General features: G+C 41.8%; 1 protein-coding gene across 2 annotated transcripts in view; it reads left to right on the top strand.

Annotated features, from left to right (window-relative positions):
* Positions 1 to 15,532, top strand: part of efnb1 (ephrin-B1) — a 229,906-nt gene that overhangs the window by 23,341 nt on the left and 191,033 nt on the right. The gene's annotated exons all lie outside the window — the stretch shown is intronic.

Raw genomic sequence — 15,532 nt, 5'->3', positions numbered from 1 at the left:
ATTTGAAAGTATTTCTCATTTTGTTACTATTCCACTCTGATGCCATAGAGTTGATTAACCACTTTTTGTAATGCATTGTGGCATTTGGGAGCAACGCCATACAAACCTGGGGGTAATATTATACTATAAGTGATTGGATGCACTCATTTTTGCTGCTTGTTGAATATTTTGCTCCTTGCTTTCACAGTGCCTCTCTGGACACCACTGGCCACCATTTTGTTCTGCTGGTTGATCTCAAAGATCAATATGCAGTTCTCGCATTGCTGACCTGCCCAGACCTCTCTCAATTAACATTAATATTGCCCATGGCAAGAAGCATAAAAGTCATAAGCATGTTATCTGGACAAAGGAAATTGAGGGTTAGGTTATTATTACATCTGTTTAGTTCACATGGGAGTTAAGAATCTCTAGAGATCTTCAATGGCATGGAGGTGGGGGGTAGGACCTCTAATTCTGGTGCAGCATATTCTTGGAGGTCTGATCACATGACCTCTACCTCCAACTGCCCCATCTGATAAACAGCCTTTTTCTCAATCTTCAATATTTTTTATAACTGACAATTGTGCCTTAAAAAATAAAATACACTAAAATAAAGGCAATATACTGCTGGAAATCTGAAATTAAAAACAAAGTGCTGGAAATACTCAGCAGGTCTGGCAGCATTTGTGGAGGTACAAATGGAGTTAACATTTCTGAAGAACCAGTTCTGAAGAAGTCATATTCACCTCGAAACATTAACTCCTTTTTGGTCTCCACAGATGCTGCCAGACTTGCTGAGTATTTCCAGCACTTTGTTTTTATTTAAAAAAAAACAATTTTTTTAATGCCTTTGTGAATTTTCTCGTGAGTTTGTAGCAGAGTCCAGGAGATTAATCTTTAACTCCTGGAGATTCCATGGCTATCCTGGAGGATTGACAAGCCTAGATATGGGACTATTCATGATTGAGATAGCCAGGTTTATTGAGTTGTGACCTTTTCTTATTTCTTCTGCTCTTGTGTTCAGTTGTGTATTTGTGGTCATTTGTGTAATTGTTCTAGCAATTGCCAGTGCTCTGACTTTTGGCCTATAATATGAATAAAATACTCTCGGAAGCACCTATCCACATTGCTCAACCATTTTCAATGGAGGCAATTCTACAGTGCAAATGGAATGTACACTCCTGGAGAGAGGGTGGGGGTTGCATGGATCATGTACTGCAGGGCACTGTCTGTCTGCTACAGCAACTCACTCTCTCATGGTGTCATACTGCAGTGTAATGTGGTTATGTCCTGTCTGAATGATTGATTAGAGGTTACAAAGATTCAATAAAGTTTGAACCATTTGAGTTTTTGTTATTGAGTTTGGGTGACCTGCACAGCAACAGGGTGACAGCACAATGCAAACAATAACGAATGAGCCATAAATGAGTGCAAAGAGATCCAATGGGTGAGGTGGGAAATGAATGCAATTGGTGAGAGAAAGATTCTTTCTGCTGAATCAATAGAAGAGAAGCTAGGACAAGGTTGGGAACATAGAACACGTCAACCGAGAAATTTGCTAAAACAGACTGGCAGCCTCAAAAAAAAGCTCAAAAATAGGGCCAAATTTAAGCTTCTAACACAGTCTCATTGAAAGAATAGGAGCGCATAGTTTTCTGTAACTTGTGCCAGATATATAGCCATAATTCTATCATTTTTACAGTGGTTGATTGTACCAAAAATTGCAAGTTGCCCTTGATTTCTTGCCAATAAATTTCTATTGTGGATATAGAGTTCTAATCTTTGTGGCTCAATCTGGCTGTTGAATTGTTTTACAATTGTCACTGTGACCAAAGCACTCTTCTACATCTCATTCTCTTTGCCCCTGGTCTGTGAAGACATGCTTTTCTCCCTATTCCCATTTCATACTGGCACACTGCAATATCTTTTGAGTTAGAAGTTTGTGGGTTCAAGCCTGACTTCAGTGACTGAGTATATATTCCAAGCTGGCATTTCAGTGCAGTACTGAGGGAATGCAGCAGTTCTCATGCTTCAAATGTTTATCTACTTCCTCTTAAACAGTCCATGTTGTTTTACCTCAGCAACCTAATGTGGCAGAGTATTTTATACTTTAACAACCCCAGTAAAGACATTTCAGTTCACTGTATTTGTGATGATTTTTAATTTAAAACCCCCTCATCACTGGCACCCAAGCCAGAAAAATAGACTTTCCCGATTTTCCATCTTACCAAGCTCCTCATAATTTTTGGAACCTTTAGTTCCAATATAGATGGGCTTATTATCTCGAGTCGTCTTGTTACTACAGCTATGTTTCATTACTATCATTCTGGTTAATCTTTGCTGTATACTCTTTAATGTCATTTTTTATAACGGAGAGACTAAATTTAACCTCATGCACCAACTGTGGTATCAATGTTGCCTTGTACAAACTTATCATGGTTTTTATTATTATCCACCAATTCACCCTGCTGACATGGTACCAACCTTCTGGGATCTGTATTCCTGGAACCCTTCAGCCTCCTTTATGTAATGGAGTAACACCAGCACCTCCTTAAACTCAGAAACCTGGAGCACAAGCAGTTGGGCCGCTTGCTAAGCATTGGGGTCATCGCTGACACACATAGCATCCGGAATCATGTCTATCGGGCAGACATTGTAAATCACAGATTCCGGACTAAACTAGATTATTTTTTTCCTAATTTAATAAAATCAAACATAACAGTGTACAGGTTTAACTTCTCAGATATAATTATAGACCAACTGCAAGGTTGAACTCCTGATGTTAAACTCCACTTACCAATATTTCGCATTGCACTGATCTTTTGCTGCTCAGCAATTCTCAGCATATTGCTGAAAAGGCTCGGTTGGTATATATTGCCCCATTTAGTACATGAACAAATTTAGTTACAAAGAATAATTGAATATATTCCAAATTCATCAAGGAGTAGAGGGATATGAGGATGGTTTTAACCTAACTTCCCCCATGGAGAACAGACTGTGTTGGGTCAGCCACCCGTTACACTCCATTGAAATCAGTGGAGAGTAAAATAGCACCTGACCTGATCCCCTGAGCTTCCCACTGGGCAGATTTATTTAATCTTACTTCCAGTAGTAATAGTTAGTTTGAACACCTTGAGGTCTGCGGGGAGCCCTTGGAAGAGCTTTAATGACCGGATGGGCATTTTCAGCTTCATCAAACTCTGCCATTACATACATACATACGAACATACAAATTAGGAGCAGGAGTAGGCCACTCAGCCCCTCGAGCCTGCTCTGCCATTCAGTAAAATAATGGCTGCTCTTATTGTAACCTCAACCCCACATTCCTGCCTACCCTCGGTAACCTTTCACTCTCTTGTCAACCAGAAATCTATATAGCTCTGCCTTAAACATATTCAAAGACTCTGCTTCCTCCACCTTGTGGGGAAGAGAGTTCCAAAGATACTCAACCCTCTGAGAGAGAAAATTTCTCCTCATCTCTGTCTTAAATGAGTGACCCCTTATTTTTAAACAGTGACCTCTAGTTCTAGATTCTCCCATGAGAGAAAACATCCTCTCCACATGCACCCTGTCAAGACCCCTCAGCATAGAACCATAGAAAAGTTACAGCATAGAAGGAGGCTATTCGGCCCATCTTGTCCATGCCAGCACGAAGACACCCAGGTGCCCTTTCTAACCCCACCTTCCTGCACCCGGCCCATAGCCCTGCAGCTTACAGCAATTTAGGTGCAGATTCAGGTACTTTGTAAAAGAGTTTAAAGTTTCTGCCTCTACCACCAACTTGGACAACGAATTCCAGACACCCACTGCCCTCTGCGTAAAAAAACTTCTTTCTCATGTTCCCCCTACACCTTCTGCCACTTATCTTGAATCTATGTCCCCTGGTTCTAGAATTCTCCACCAAGGGAAACAATTTTATCCTGTCCACTCTATCTATTCCCCTCATAATTTTGTACACCTCAGTCAAGTCAACTCTCAGCCTTCTTTGTTCCAAGGAAAACAACCCCAACCTATCTAATCTCTCCTCGTAGCTACACTTTTCTACCCCTGGCAACATTCTTGTAAAGCTCCTCTGCACTCTCTCCAGAGCTATTACATCCTTCCTGAAATGTGGTGATCAGAACTGCACACAATACTCCAGTTGTGGCCTCACCAGTATTTTACACAATTCCAACATTATATCCTTACTTTTATATTCTATACCTCTGCCAATGAAGGAGAGCATTCCATATTCCTTCTTTACAATCTTGTCTATTTGAACTGCCTTCAGGGACCTATGTACTTGTACACCAAGATCTCTCACTTCATCTACCCCTCTTAGTATATTCCCATTTATTTTGTAATCCCTGTAACTGTTTGACCTCGCTAAATGTATGACCTCACACTTCTCTATGTTAAAATCCATCTGCCACTTTACTGCCCACTCCACCAACCCATCTATATCATTTTGGAGATTATGGCTATCCTCTACACTATCCACTACTCGGCCAATCTTTGTGTCATTTGCAAATTTCCCAATCACGGCCCCCCCAACACATTCATGTCCAAATCGTTAATATATAACACAAACAACAAGGGTCCCAACACCGAGCCCTGTGGAACACCACTTGAGAGAACTTTCCATTCACAAGGGCATCCATCGACCATTAGCCTTTGTTTCCTGTAACAAAGCCAACCTTTTATCCAGTTTGCCATATTACCCTGAATCCCATGGGCTTTTACTTTCCTGACCAATCTGCCATGTGGGACCTTGTCAAATGCCTTGCTAAAATCCATGTACACAACATCCACTGCACTACCTTCATTAACCCTTCTTGTCACTTCCTCAAAGATTTCAATCAAATTCATCAAGGAGTAGAGGGATATGAGGGTGGTTTTAACCTAACTTCCCCCATGGAGAACAGACTGTGTCGGGTCAGCCACCCGTTACACTCCATTGAAATCAGTGGAGAGTAAAATAGCACCTTCCTTTAACAAATTAACAAATCCATGCTGGCCATCCCTGACTAGTGCATGCCTTTCCACATGACAGTTAATCCTATCTCTCAAGATTCATTCTACTAATTTGCTCACCACTGATGTAAGACTAACTGGCCTATAATTGTTTGGCATTTCCTTTGACCCCTTTTTAAACAATGGAACTATGTTTGCAATTCTCCAGTCCTCCGGTACCTCCCCTGTATCTAGTGAAGATTGGAAAATCATCCTCAGAGCATCTGCTATCCCCTCCCTGACTTACTTCAACCTCGGAAACAATCCATCTGGCCCTGGTGACTTATCAACTTTCAAGCATTTCAACCCTTCGAGTACTTCTTCTCTCTTTATGACTATCCTGTCCAATATCTCACAGTGTTCCTCCTGGACTACTATATATACATCCTCCCTTTCCTTTGTAAACATTGAAACAAAAGCATCTTAAAGGTTTCAATTAAGTCACCTCTTACTGTTCTAAATTCCAGTGGATTCAAGCCTACTCTGTTTAGTTTTTCCTCATAAGACAACCCGCCCATTCCCGGTATTAGTCTAGTAAACCTTCTCTGGGCGTCTAACGCATTTACATCCTTAAATAAGGAGAATAATATTGTACACAATACTCAAGATGTGGTCTCACCAATTCCCATAATCTCCCTACTTTTGTATTCAATTACCCTCACAATAAATGATAACATTCTATTAGCTTTCCTAATTACCTGCTGTACCTGAATATTAACCTTTTGTGATTCATGCACTAGGACAGCTAGATCCCTCTGATTCTCAGAGCTCTGCAATCTCTCACCATTTAGATAATGAGCTTCTTTTTTATTCTTCCTGCCAAAATGAACAATTTCACACTTGTCCACATTATACTCCATTTGCTAGATCTTTGCCCACTTACTTAACCTATCTATGTCGCTTTGTAGCCTCCTTACATTCTCTTCACAATTTACTTTCCTACCATTGCCCTACCAGTGCCATTGGTATCTCCTATTTTTCTTGTTTATTCAGTGGGGGTGACTTACAATTGTGTTGAGCATGGTTTTCATTCAGGGCCTGTATTCCCTAGGAGATTTTCTGTATCTGAGTTTGTTACCCAGAGTTTATCACCATAAAGGAAATGATGGTTCACCTGATAGTTTGGTGTGTGTATACAAGCTCAGTTCAATCTACATAGTTTGGTGCGTGTACACGAGCTCAGTTCAATCTACATAGTTTGGTGCGTGTACACGAGCTCAGTTCAATCTACATTGTTTGGTGTGTGTACACGAGCTCAGTTCAATCTACCTAGTTTGGTGCGTGTACACGAGCTCAGTTCAATCTACATAGTTTGGTGCGTGTACACGAGCTCAGTTCAATCTACATTGTTTGGTGCATGTACACGAGCTCAGTTCAATCTACATAGTTTGGTGCGTGTACACGAGCTCAGTTCAATCTACATAGTTTGGTGCGTGTACACGAGCTCAGTTCAATCTACTTAGTTTGGTGCGTGTACACGAGCTCAGTTCAATCTACATAGTTTGGTGCGTGTACAGGAGCTCAGTTCAATCTACTTAGTTTGGTGCGTGTACACGAGCTCAGTTCAATCTACTTAGTTTGGTGCGTGTACACGAGCTCAGTTCAATCTACTTAGTTTGGTGCGTGTACACGAGCTCAGTTCAATCTACCTAGTTTGGTGCGTGTACACGAGCTCAGTTCAATCTACCTAGTTTGGTGTGTGTACACGAGCTCAGTTCAATCTACCTAGTTTGGTGCGTGTACACGAGCTACGTAGATTGAACTGAGCTCGTATACACACACCAAACTACGTAGATTGAACTGAGCTCTGTTAAACTTGCAATCTAGGAATGAGCAGGATTCCAGAGGTCTCTGACAAGAGTGGAACCATACTGTACCGAGCGTCAAAATGAGAAATGTCTTTGTGTGTGACCAAATCTGTTTTTTAAAATAAAAAATACCAGGTGGTTTAGTATGCTTGTAAATTCTCACTTTGGGACCCAGATCTGAAAAACAGCCTTCACTAATCATGGACTAACCAGAGGAGGAAAATCAACAAACATCCCCACCCTCAATAATGGGGGAGCCCAGTACGTCAGATAAGGCTGAAACATTTGCAACCATCTTCAGCCTGGAGTGCTGAGTGGATGATCCATCTTGGCCTCCTCCTGCGGTCCCCAGCATCACAGATGCCAGTCTTCAGCCAGTTTGATTCACTCCATGTGATATCAAGAAATGGCTGAAGGCACTGGATGTAGCAAAGCCTATGGGCCCTGACAACATCCTGGCTGCATTACTGAAGACTCATGTTCCAAAACTAGATGTGTCCCTAGCTAGGCTGTTCCTATACAGCTACAACTTGGCATTTACCTGACAATGTGGAAAGTTGCCCTGGTATGTCCTGCCCACAAAAAGCAGGGCAAATCCACCCAGCCAATTACCACCCCATAAGTCTAGTCCAGATCATCAGCAACGTGATGGAATGTGACATTGACAGTGCTGTGAAGCTGTACTTACTCACGAATATACTGCTTTTTGATGCTCAGTGTGGGCTCTACTGGGGCACTTTGCTCCAGACCTCAGTGGAATTCAAGAGGTGAAGTGGTGAGAGTGACTGACCTTGTCATCAAGGCAGCATTTGACCGAGTGTGGGATCAAGGAGCCCTAGCAAAATTGATGTAAATGGGAATTGGGGGGAACACTCTCCACTAGTTGGAGTCACAGTTAACACAAAGGAACATGGTTGTGGTTGTTGGAGGCCAATCAGCTCAGCCCAGGTCATCACTGCAGGAGTTCCTCAGGATAGTCTCCTAGGTCCAGCCATATTCGGCTATTTCATCAATTTCCTTCCCTCAAACATAAGGTCTGAAGTGACAATGTTCTCTGATGATTGCACAATGTTCCATGACTCTTCAGATACTGTAGCTGTCCGTGCCCACCTGCAGCGAGACCTGGACAAAATTCAGACTAGGGGTGATAAGTGACAAGTAAGATTTGTGCTGCACAAGTGCTAGGTAATGACCACCTCCAGCAAGAGAGAATCTAACCGTTTCTTCATGTTGTTCAATGGCATTATCATCACTGAATCCCCCACTATCAACATCCGGGGGTTTGCAATTCACTAGAAACTTAACTGGACCGGCCATATAGATACTGTAGCTACAAGGGCAGGTCAAAGGCTGAGAATTCTATGGCAAGTAACTCAACTCATGACTTCTCAAAAGCTGTTTGCCACCTACAAGGCACAAGTCAAGAGTATGATGGAATGCTCTCCATTTGTCTAGGTGACTACAGTTCCAACTGAAGAAACCCAACACCATCCAGGACTAAGCAGCTCACTTGATTGGTACCCGATCTACCACCTTAAACATTTGGTCCCTCCACCGCCAGCGCACAGTGGCAGCTATGTGTACAATCTAAAAGATGCAGTACAGCAACTTGCCAAACCTCCTTCAGCAGCACCTTCCAATTCCCAACCTCTACCAACTTGAAGGGTAAGGGAAGCAGACACATGGGAACACCACTATCTGCGAGTTCCCCCCCAAAGTCTCTCACAATCCTTACTTGGAAACATATATTGCTGCTCTTTTACTGTCGCTGGATCAAAATCCTAGAATTCCTGTCCTAACACTACTATGGTGTATCCACACCAGATGAAATGCAGCGGTTCAACATATTGGCTCATCTCCATTTACCCAAGGGTAATTTGGGATGGGCAACAAACGCTGGTTTAGCCAGCAACATCACATCCCATGAACGAATGAAAAAAGGAACAAAGCTATCTCTCCCACGATCCAACAATGCAGATTTGGGTGCTGAGGCCCTGGTGCACTCGGGCAGAAAAGCATATTGTATCCTCGATACAAGAAAACAATCTTCTTGAGCTTCAATGGTTTAGTGATTAGAGACAGAGCTACAGGGATATCATTTGGTGTAAATAAAGTTTTGATCGCTATTACTGCAACAGTTGCAGTTTGATAAAAATGCTCATCAGTTAAAAGTTGGAATTCTGTTGGTTCATTATCAAGTCCTCAGGAGTATTTTTCATCAACAAAACCTCTTATCAGAAGTGGACTGGTGTTGGTAGGAAGATAATGATCACATCTGGGAGAGATCGGATACTGATATTGAGTGCAGTCATAAACGTTTAGAGCAATGGTTCCTCTCTGCTGTGCTAATGATAGCAATGCAAGAATTTACTCTGGAATTTTTTAAGTGTAGTCTGCAGAATTATTTCTCTTTCCCTTTCCCAACTTCCCCACTCCTCAAACGCCCACAGGTAGAGATAAAATCCACAATTTAAATTTCTTAGTGATTTGAGTCAGTTTTGAGGCAGTCTGCCAACATCACTTTGATGTTTCTTTGCTTATCATGTGAACTACGCCCAGTAACATGTTCCTTCAATTAAACTCTATGCGAGCAGGGAACAGGATGGGTTCGTGGGGTTCACCAACAGCCCCAAAATGGCCTAAAACAAAGTTATTATAACTGTGGCGCTGGACAGGCAGTTATAGCTGGTTAGTTACAGCAAGCTTTAAAATTTGGCTGTAGAATAATTCATCTTTGTTTGCAAAACTATGAGGAAGTGGGGGTGTTGTGGGATTGTTGGTGGAGGAGGGGTGGTGCAGGAGTGGCCAAAGAAGCAGTTGGTAAAACTGAAAGGGTTATCAAGAGTTTCTGCTGTTAACTGATTTTGAGCAGCACTTGGCATGCTACAATTCACCTCAGTGTTCCAGAATTGGGATTGTTAAGAAAACATAGAAAACTCTCAGGTATGAGTCACTGAGCTGAGATTTCGTTGCCAAATGTGTTGCTCGTCTTCCTTTGATCTGCTAAACATTTTAAGCTAGTCTTTATTGTAGAGGCTCTGTTCATTGTGTTTTGCTTTGAAGCAAAATTGCACCCAGGTAGAACAATCATTCCTTTATCTTCTCTGAAAACATTTGCTTTAAATACTGCAGCAGGTGAGGAAAGAACAGTAGGGAGTGTTTGCTTCAACTTCGACTGAAGGAAGAAACTATTATCACCTCCTCCACCAACCCCCCACATACTTCAAAGCTCCTCTCCTTTCCTGATGGTGCTGATTCTTCTTCAATTTTTGGTTTTTCTTGTTGCAGGTATCCTCTAAAACCTGCCCTATTCTTGTGCAAGTCTGGATTGAAAGGAAGATATGAAACCATCATTATTAAGACATCCACTCCTACTCACTTTCCTGGAGAAAGTACTAGTGAGTGACCAGGGTTTGACATCCTGACTGATTTCTTTTTTCCCTTGTCCCACAGTCCGGTCCAGACTTGTAAAAGAAGAATAAACACTTGGGTGAAACATAGCAAAGTCTTTAGTCTCTGTGGAACCCAGGTGGATTGGCACCTTCAACAAAGGAAGGATAAGGGAAAAAAAATAACTTATAAAGTCATGGCCATGTTGCAGGCCTTGATGACATTCCATACAATGTTCCTCACCTTCTCTGATTAATTCTATACCTGCCTCATTACTAATGCTGAGGAGTCTGTTCAAATTTGTTCTTCTGCCACAGTTGACTGCCTGCTGCTGGCAGTGTAACTCTGTTAAAGTGAGGGACCAGACCTCACAGAACTGTGGGGATGAAATTGGGCATCTGATGTGTGCAAGTACATAAGGGACAAAGTCAAGTCTATGATGCCTGTCTTTCTTGGTAATACTGAAAGCCTCAAATCACATCAGTGATCCTCATGACTTTGGAAACATTCACTGTCGTTGCCCTGTGACATCCTTGTAATAATAGGAGTTCAAAACAAGATCAAGCCCCCAGAATTTAATTCTGTTCTGTTAAGTACTAAATTCAGTGGAAAAAAAACTGTTTATGCTCGGCTTAACATACTAAATGAAATCTTATGTTTCTGCGTTTATTTTGAATGTTAAAAGATGCCGGGTTACAGAGCTTGCTACCTGTGCTGGGTTACAACAGCTTACTACCTGCCCCAACATATTTTGTAGCCCATCCCTTGCAGCCACAACCCTTTTTTGTACTGATAAATGTTCCTATCCTTAAGCCTGTGTGTCTTCAATCTTGTGGCTCTTGATAATGTTATTTACACCAGCAAGCTGACAATAGCGTACTGTAACCTTTCCTGTCCCTGGCATCCTGGATGCTACATGATGAACCAGGTGATGCTTTGCTGTATAAGGGTACAAGTGTTATCCCTCACAGTTCGCAAGGTGGAATCTTTAAGATCATGAAGTCCAGTCTTATCCCATTCGCCTTCTGAAGAAGTCATATTGGACTCGAAACGTTAACTCTGTTTTTCTCTCCACAGATGCTGCCAGGCCCGCTGAGTTTTTCCAACACTTTCTGTTTTTACTTGTTCCATTGTCTCCTAACTCATGCTATGGGTCAGGTTCCACTTGTTTTAGAGGCTTTCCAGTACCTTGCCCGAGTAGCTGTTCTTCAAATGTGATCCTAGATGGTGTCTGCAGGATATTTGATCACGGAGACTATCAATTCTGAGACTTCAGCCAGTATTCTCTCACCATTTTTAGGCAGGGATCTCTGCATGTTGATAAGGAAAGGCAGCCCTGTCTTCCCCATTCACTAGAGGAAGTATGTTGAAATCAATGGTAGTGTACCAACTGCTGGTCTGGCTAAGATCAATCAATTCAACACAGTCAGGAATGGAACCTAAGACCTTCTGGTTTAAATGGCCCAGCATTTCAGGATGAGCGATTTAATCTACTCAGTATATGTAGCTTTCATATTTGTGCTCATGTTTTGCCACCTTTACTAATTCCATAGCTGTTACCAAGCTGTTTCCAACTACCTAGGCAACATGAAGATGTGAATGAGCCAAAATTTCATGCAGCTTGTTTTGGCAAAACAGAAGCCATCATCTTCAGCTCCTGCAAATATTGATCAACTTGAGATCTTCAATCTCTACACAACCACGTCCTGTTTAGTTCAGTGGTATGGAAACTTTGGTGTATTGCTTGTCAGATGTAAACTAGTCTGTCCCCAAGACTGCTTTCTTTCACCTCAGTCACATTTCCCACTTCTGCTCCTACCCCACCCCCCCCAACTCCTCTGCCACTGAAACTCTAATCCGTGCTCTTATTAGCTGGCGGCTGACTTCTTCATATTTTTGTTGCTAGTCTCCCAGCTTTGACTATTCATATACAAGTAATTTCAAATGTCACAGTCCATGCAGTCACCTACGCTAAGATCTGTATCATCATCATGCCTGAGCCTGCTATGCTCTAGATGAGATTGATTTAAGATTTTTGTTTTTGTCCTCATCCTCCAGATTTCTTTATAGCCTTGTCCCTTGGTACCTCCCTGATTTCCTTTAATCCAGTGTCCCTGTTTACAGCTTCCATTCCAACACTTACTACTTCTCTGTATCATGTGGCTGCTTCTTCATCCAACTTGTTCCCACTTCCTGCAAGCCCCTACCTCAGCATACCTATGTCCCTTCTGAAGACTTTCTTTTTCAACTATGCTTTTGCCCTATTTCAGTTCTTTCCCAGTTTCTCTTTTCTATTGCATCCACTTAATCTGTAAAGTATTCTGATATGTCTCTATAATGATGTAAATTGTTATTTTTGGTTGGACTGAGCCCTGGTATGAGGCATGGAGTGCAGGATTATAAGATTTATAGTGAAGAAGATGCTCCTTCCATAAATGGGAAGAATTGTAAAAGCTCCTGTCAGGACAGATGTTGTTTTATTCCTAAAGAGTTCCTAAAATAAAGCGACCTAAAGAAGTTTGGGTATTAGCAGGCTTTGACAGGGCCCCGAAATGAGTTGATTTGCAAACCTGGAGCTTAGGAGCAACTTAAGTTGCAATGTTGCCTAAAGGATGGTCTCTGTATTGCCACCCTCCATTTCCACACCCATGTGTATACTCGCACCTACTCACATGCATGTACAGACACACACACACACACATGTACACATATACACATGTATGCACAAGTAAACACATATACACACACATGCCAGAGGAAACAAAAGGACTTGGCTCAAGTATTCATTTGTGTGCGTGGACTGATTAGCTACTTGGAAAAAGGAAGCCAATTACTGTAATTATTGCATGGTTGTTGCTGAAAGAGACCATCATGGTGTTTGCCAAAGGGATACATTGTTGGCTCACATCCAATGTAGGAAACGTCTGTTTCTATACTTTACCCAGGATAGTAATAATTCTGTGTTTGGGTCAATTGTGGTGAGATTCTTTTGTGCAGTTTTTATGCTCAGTGCAGTTTTATATACTTCTGAATGACTTGAAGTCTGGAGAGTGCATCACTTAACAATGTGCTGCTTCTTTTGGCAAATATACGGGGAAGCTTAACTGTATCTTGGGGAGAGAGAGGGTTAAAAGAAATAACATGGAACTGATCCGTAACGTAATTTGTTAAATCCTTACATTTATTGGATAAGAGAGGGAAGTACATGAGCCATTTGGGCACCTTTGCTGAAAGCTGATTTACAGCTGCAGTACTACCACTGACTTTCAGTGAAGTGCAGTGGTTCATGTGTGAAATTGTCGTAGTGTGTCCACTTGAACTGTGAGGAACACCCAGTAGTACAATTATCAGCTTCCTCCTCCTAAAATTAGTTGTATTTAAAGGGAGCATTTTGAGCTTTATAGCACTAGGGTGCAGTATTGATGATCACAGGGCTGTCACTAGTTAGTGGTTGGAAAAGTTTCAGGTGACCAATGAAGAGTCTCACCCAAGTAGCACATTGGCTGTTTCTTTTAATGGTACTTCTTCAGTTCTCTGAATGAAGGCAGGTCTGACAGTGCCATGATTTCCAGCCCAGCCAGAACAGGGATTGAACCCTGTGTTGATGGCACCAACCTGATCTACACCAGCCATCCAAGCAACTGAGCCACTGGTCTGCCAAGAGTGTTAAGTTGTTGTGGTAATATACACTTTACATGCATGTTGTAGTCTGGAGTTATAGACAGCGATGGTAGAGGCTCCAATTTCTTTCCATCACATGGCTGGCCAGGAATCTCTGCCACCTCTATTGCCTATCATTGGCATTGTCATGACCATGGATCCTATCACTGAATTACTTATGGACATATTGAACTTTTAAGTATGACATGTGTTTTTTAAAAAAGGACATACAAGGAAAAGCTGACTGAAATCATAAGATAACCACTTGCTGGAAAATCCCTATGTGGATTAATTGACCTACTAATTCCGAGAGAATGCCGTGTTACACCTAAAAGGTATGACACGGCCTACTTCAGACAGAGGCACTTCAAAGGAAAAGATACAATGCAAACTGAACTGTAATTTCCTGTGATTGCAGAGATAATGGAAAATGATTACCATCTCAGCTGAAACCACTTCCTGTTGGGTTATATCCCAGACTGTGAACATGAACTGAGTTGAAAAGAAAAAGATCTGGGCAGAAGACATGTTTGTTTTTTCCCTTACAGGAATACACAAGGAAAGGTGTTTAAAAAAGCCAACTGCAATACTAGTTCTGTGTGATAGTCTGGTGTTCTGTTCTGGTGTGTGCCTGCTGTGAAGGTCACAGCTGAAGAACACCAACTGGGCATCTCTGTGCTTGCAGGTAAAAAGTCATTTCTCTCTGATTGCTGGAAGCAAGTCGTAAGTCAGCAAAGCCACAGTCAAAAAGGAAACAGGACAACTGCTTTCAGCTAACCTGCAGAACCAAGAATCTCCAAACCAACTGCTCAACTGGCAAAGTCAGCTTTACTGGAATCATCCCAACTTAACAGCCACAATGTTTCACCATCTACTCCTCACAGATTAGCCTAGGGACTGATTCATATATCTTTTTAACTTATATTTTTGGACTGAATTTCTCATTTCTAGTATTTGTGTTGTGTTTTTATTTTTTTGTGTTTTAGTAATTAATAAACTCACTCTTTCCTTAACTCAAAAAAGCCTGATCAAATTGGCTCCTTTTTAAAAATAAATATATTCGGATTGGAAAAATGTATCCATGAGGGAAGGGTTCCTTTTTAAATTAGCCTTGTTGTGGCCAACCAAGGGGGTTGAATAAAGAAGGGAGCCAGTTAATCCCCTCGTCACGCGGGAGCATAACAATTTGGGGGAACCTCGCCTGGGGACCGGTCATATCAGCATGTGTTGATTTACAAGTTGACACTCTGCCTGTGTGGCCACATTATGAATTCACCTTTGTTGGGCATCAAGTCCTGGAGTGGGATGTGAACGTGGAGTTTCTAGCTTAGAGGCAACGATGCTGTCCACTCTGCCACAAGACCTCCTCTTAATGGTACTAATTCACTTAATAAATTTGCTGGGACCATTGAGGTTTTTTGGAGCAGAACTTGCATGTTCATCCAATATTGCCTTTCATACTTTGGAAACATACTGTATGCTACAGAGCATTTTTTTAACACGGGGAACCCCAGGAGAAAACTGGCACTAATGATGAATTAGGTTATATTGATACAAAAATTGCTGGAAAAACTCAGCAGGTCTGACAGCATCTGTGGAGAGAAAGACAGAGCTAATGTTTCGAGTCCGTATGACTTTTCTTCAGAAGTTCTTTTTCAGACTCTTCTAAAGAAAAGTCATATGGACTCGAAACGTTAACTCTG

The sequence above is a fragment of the Carcharodon carcharias genome, chromosome 9 (genome assembly GCF_017639515.1).
Source record: "Carcharodon carcharias isolate sCarCar2 chromosome 9, sCarCar2.pri, whole genome shotgun sequence".
In the NCBI taxonomy this organism is placed as follows: Eukaryota; Metazoa; Chordata; class Chondrichthyes; order Lamniformes; family Lamnidae; genus Carcharodon; species Carcharodon carcharias.
The sequence above is the reverse complement of the archived record's forward strand: the minus strand, read 5'-3'. Positions and strand labels throughout refer to the sequence as shown.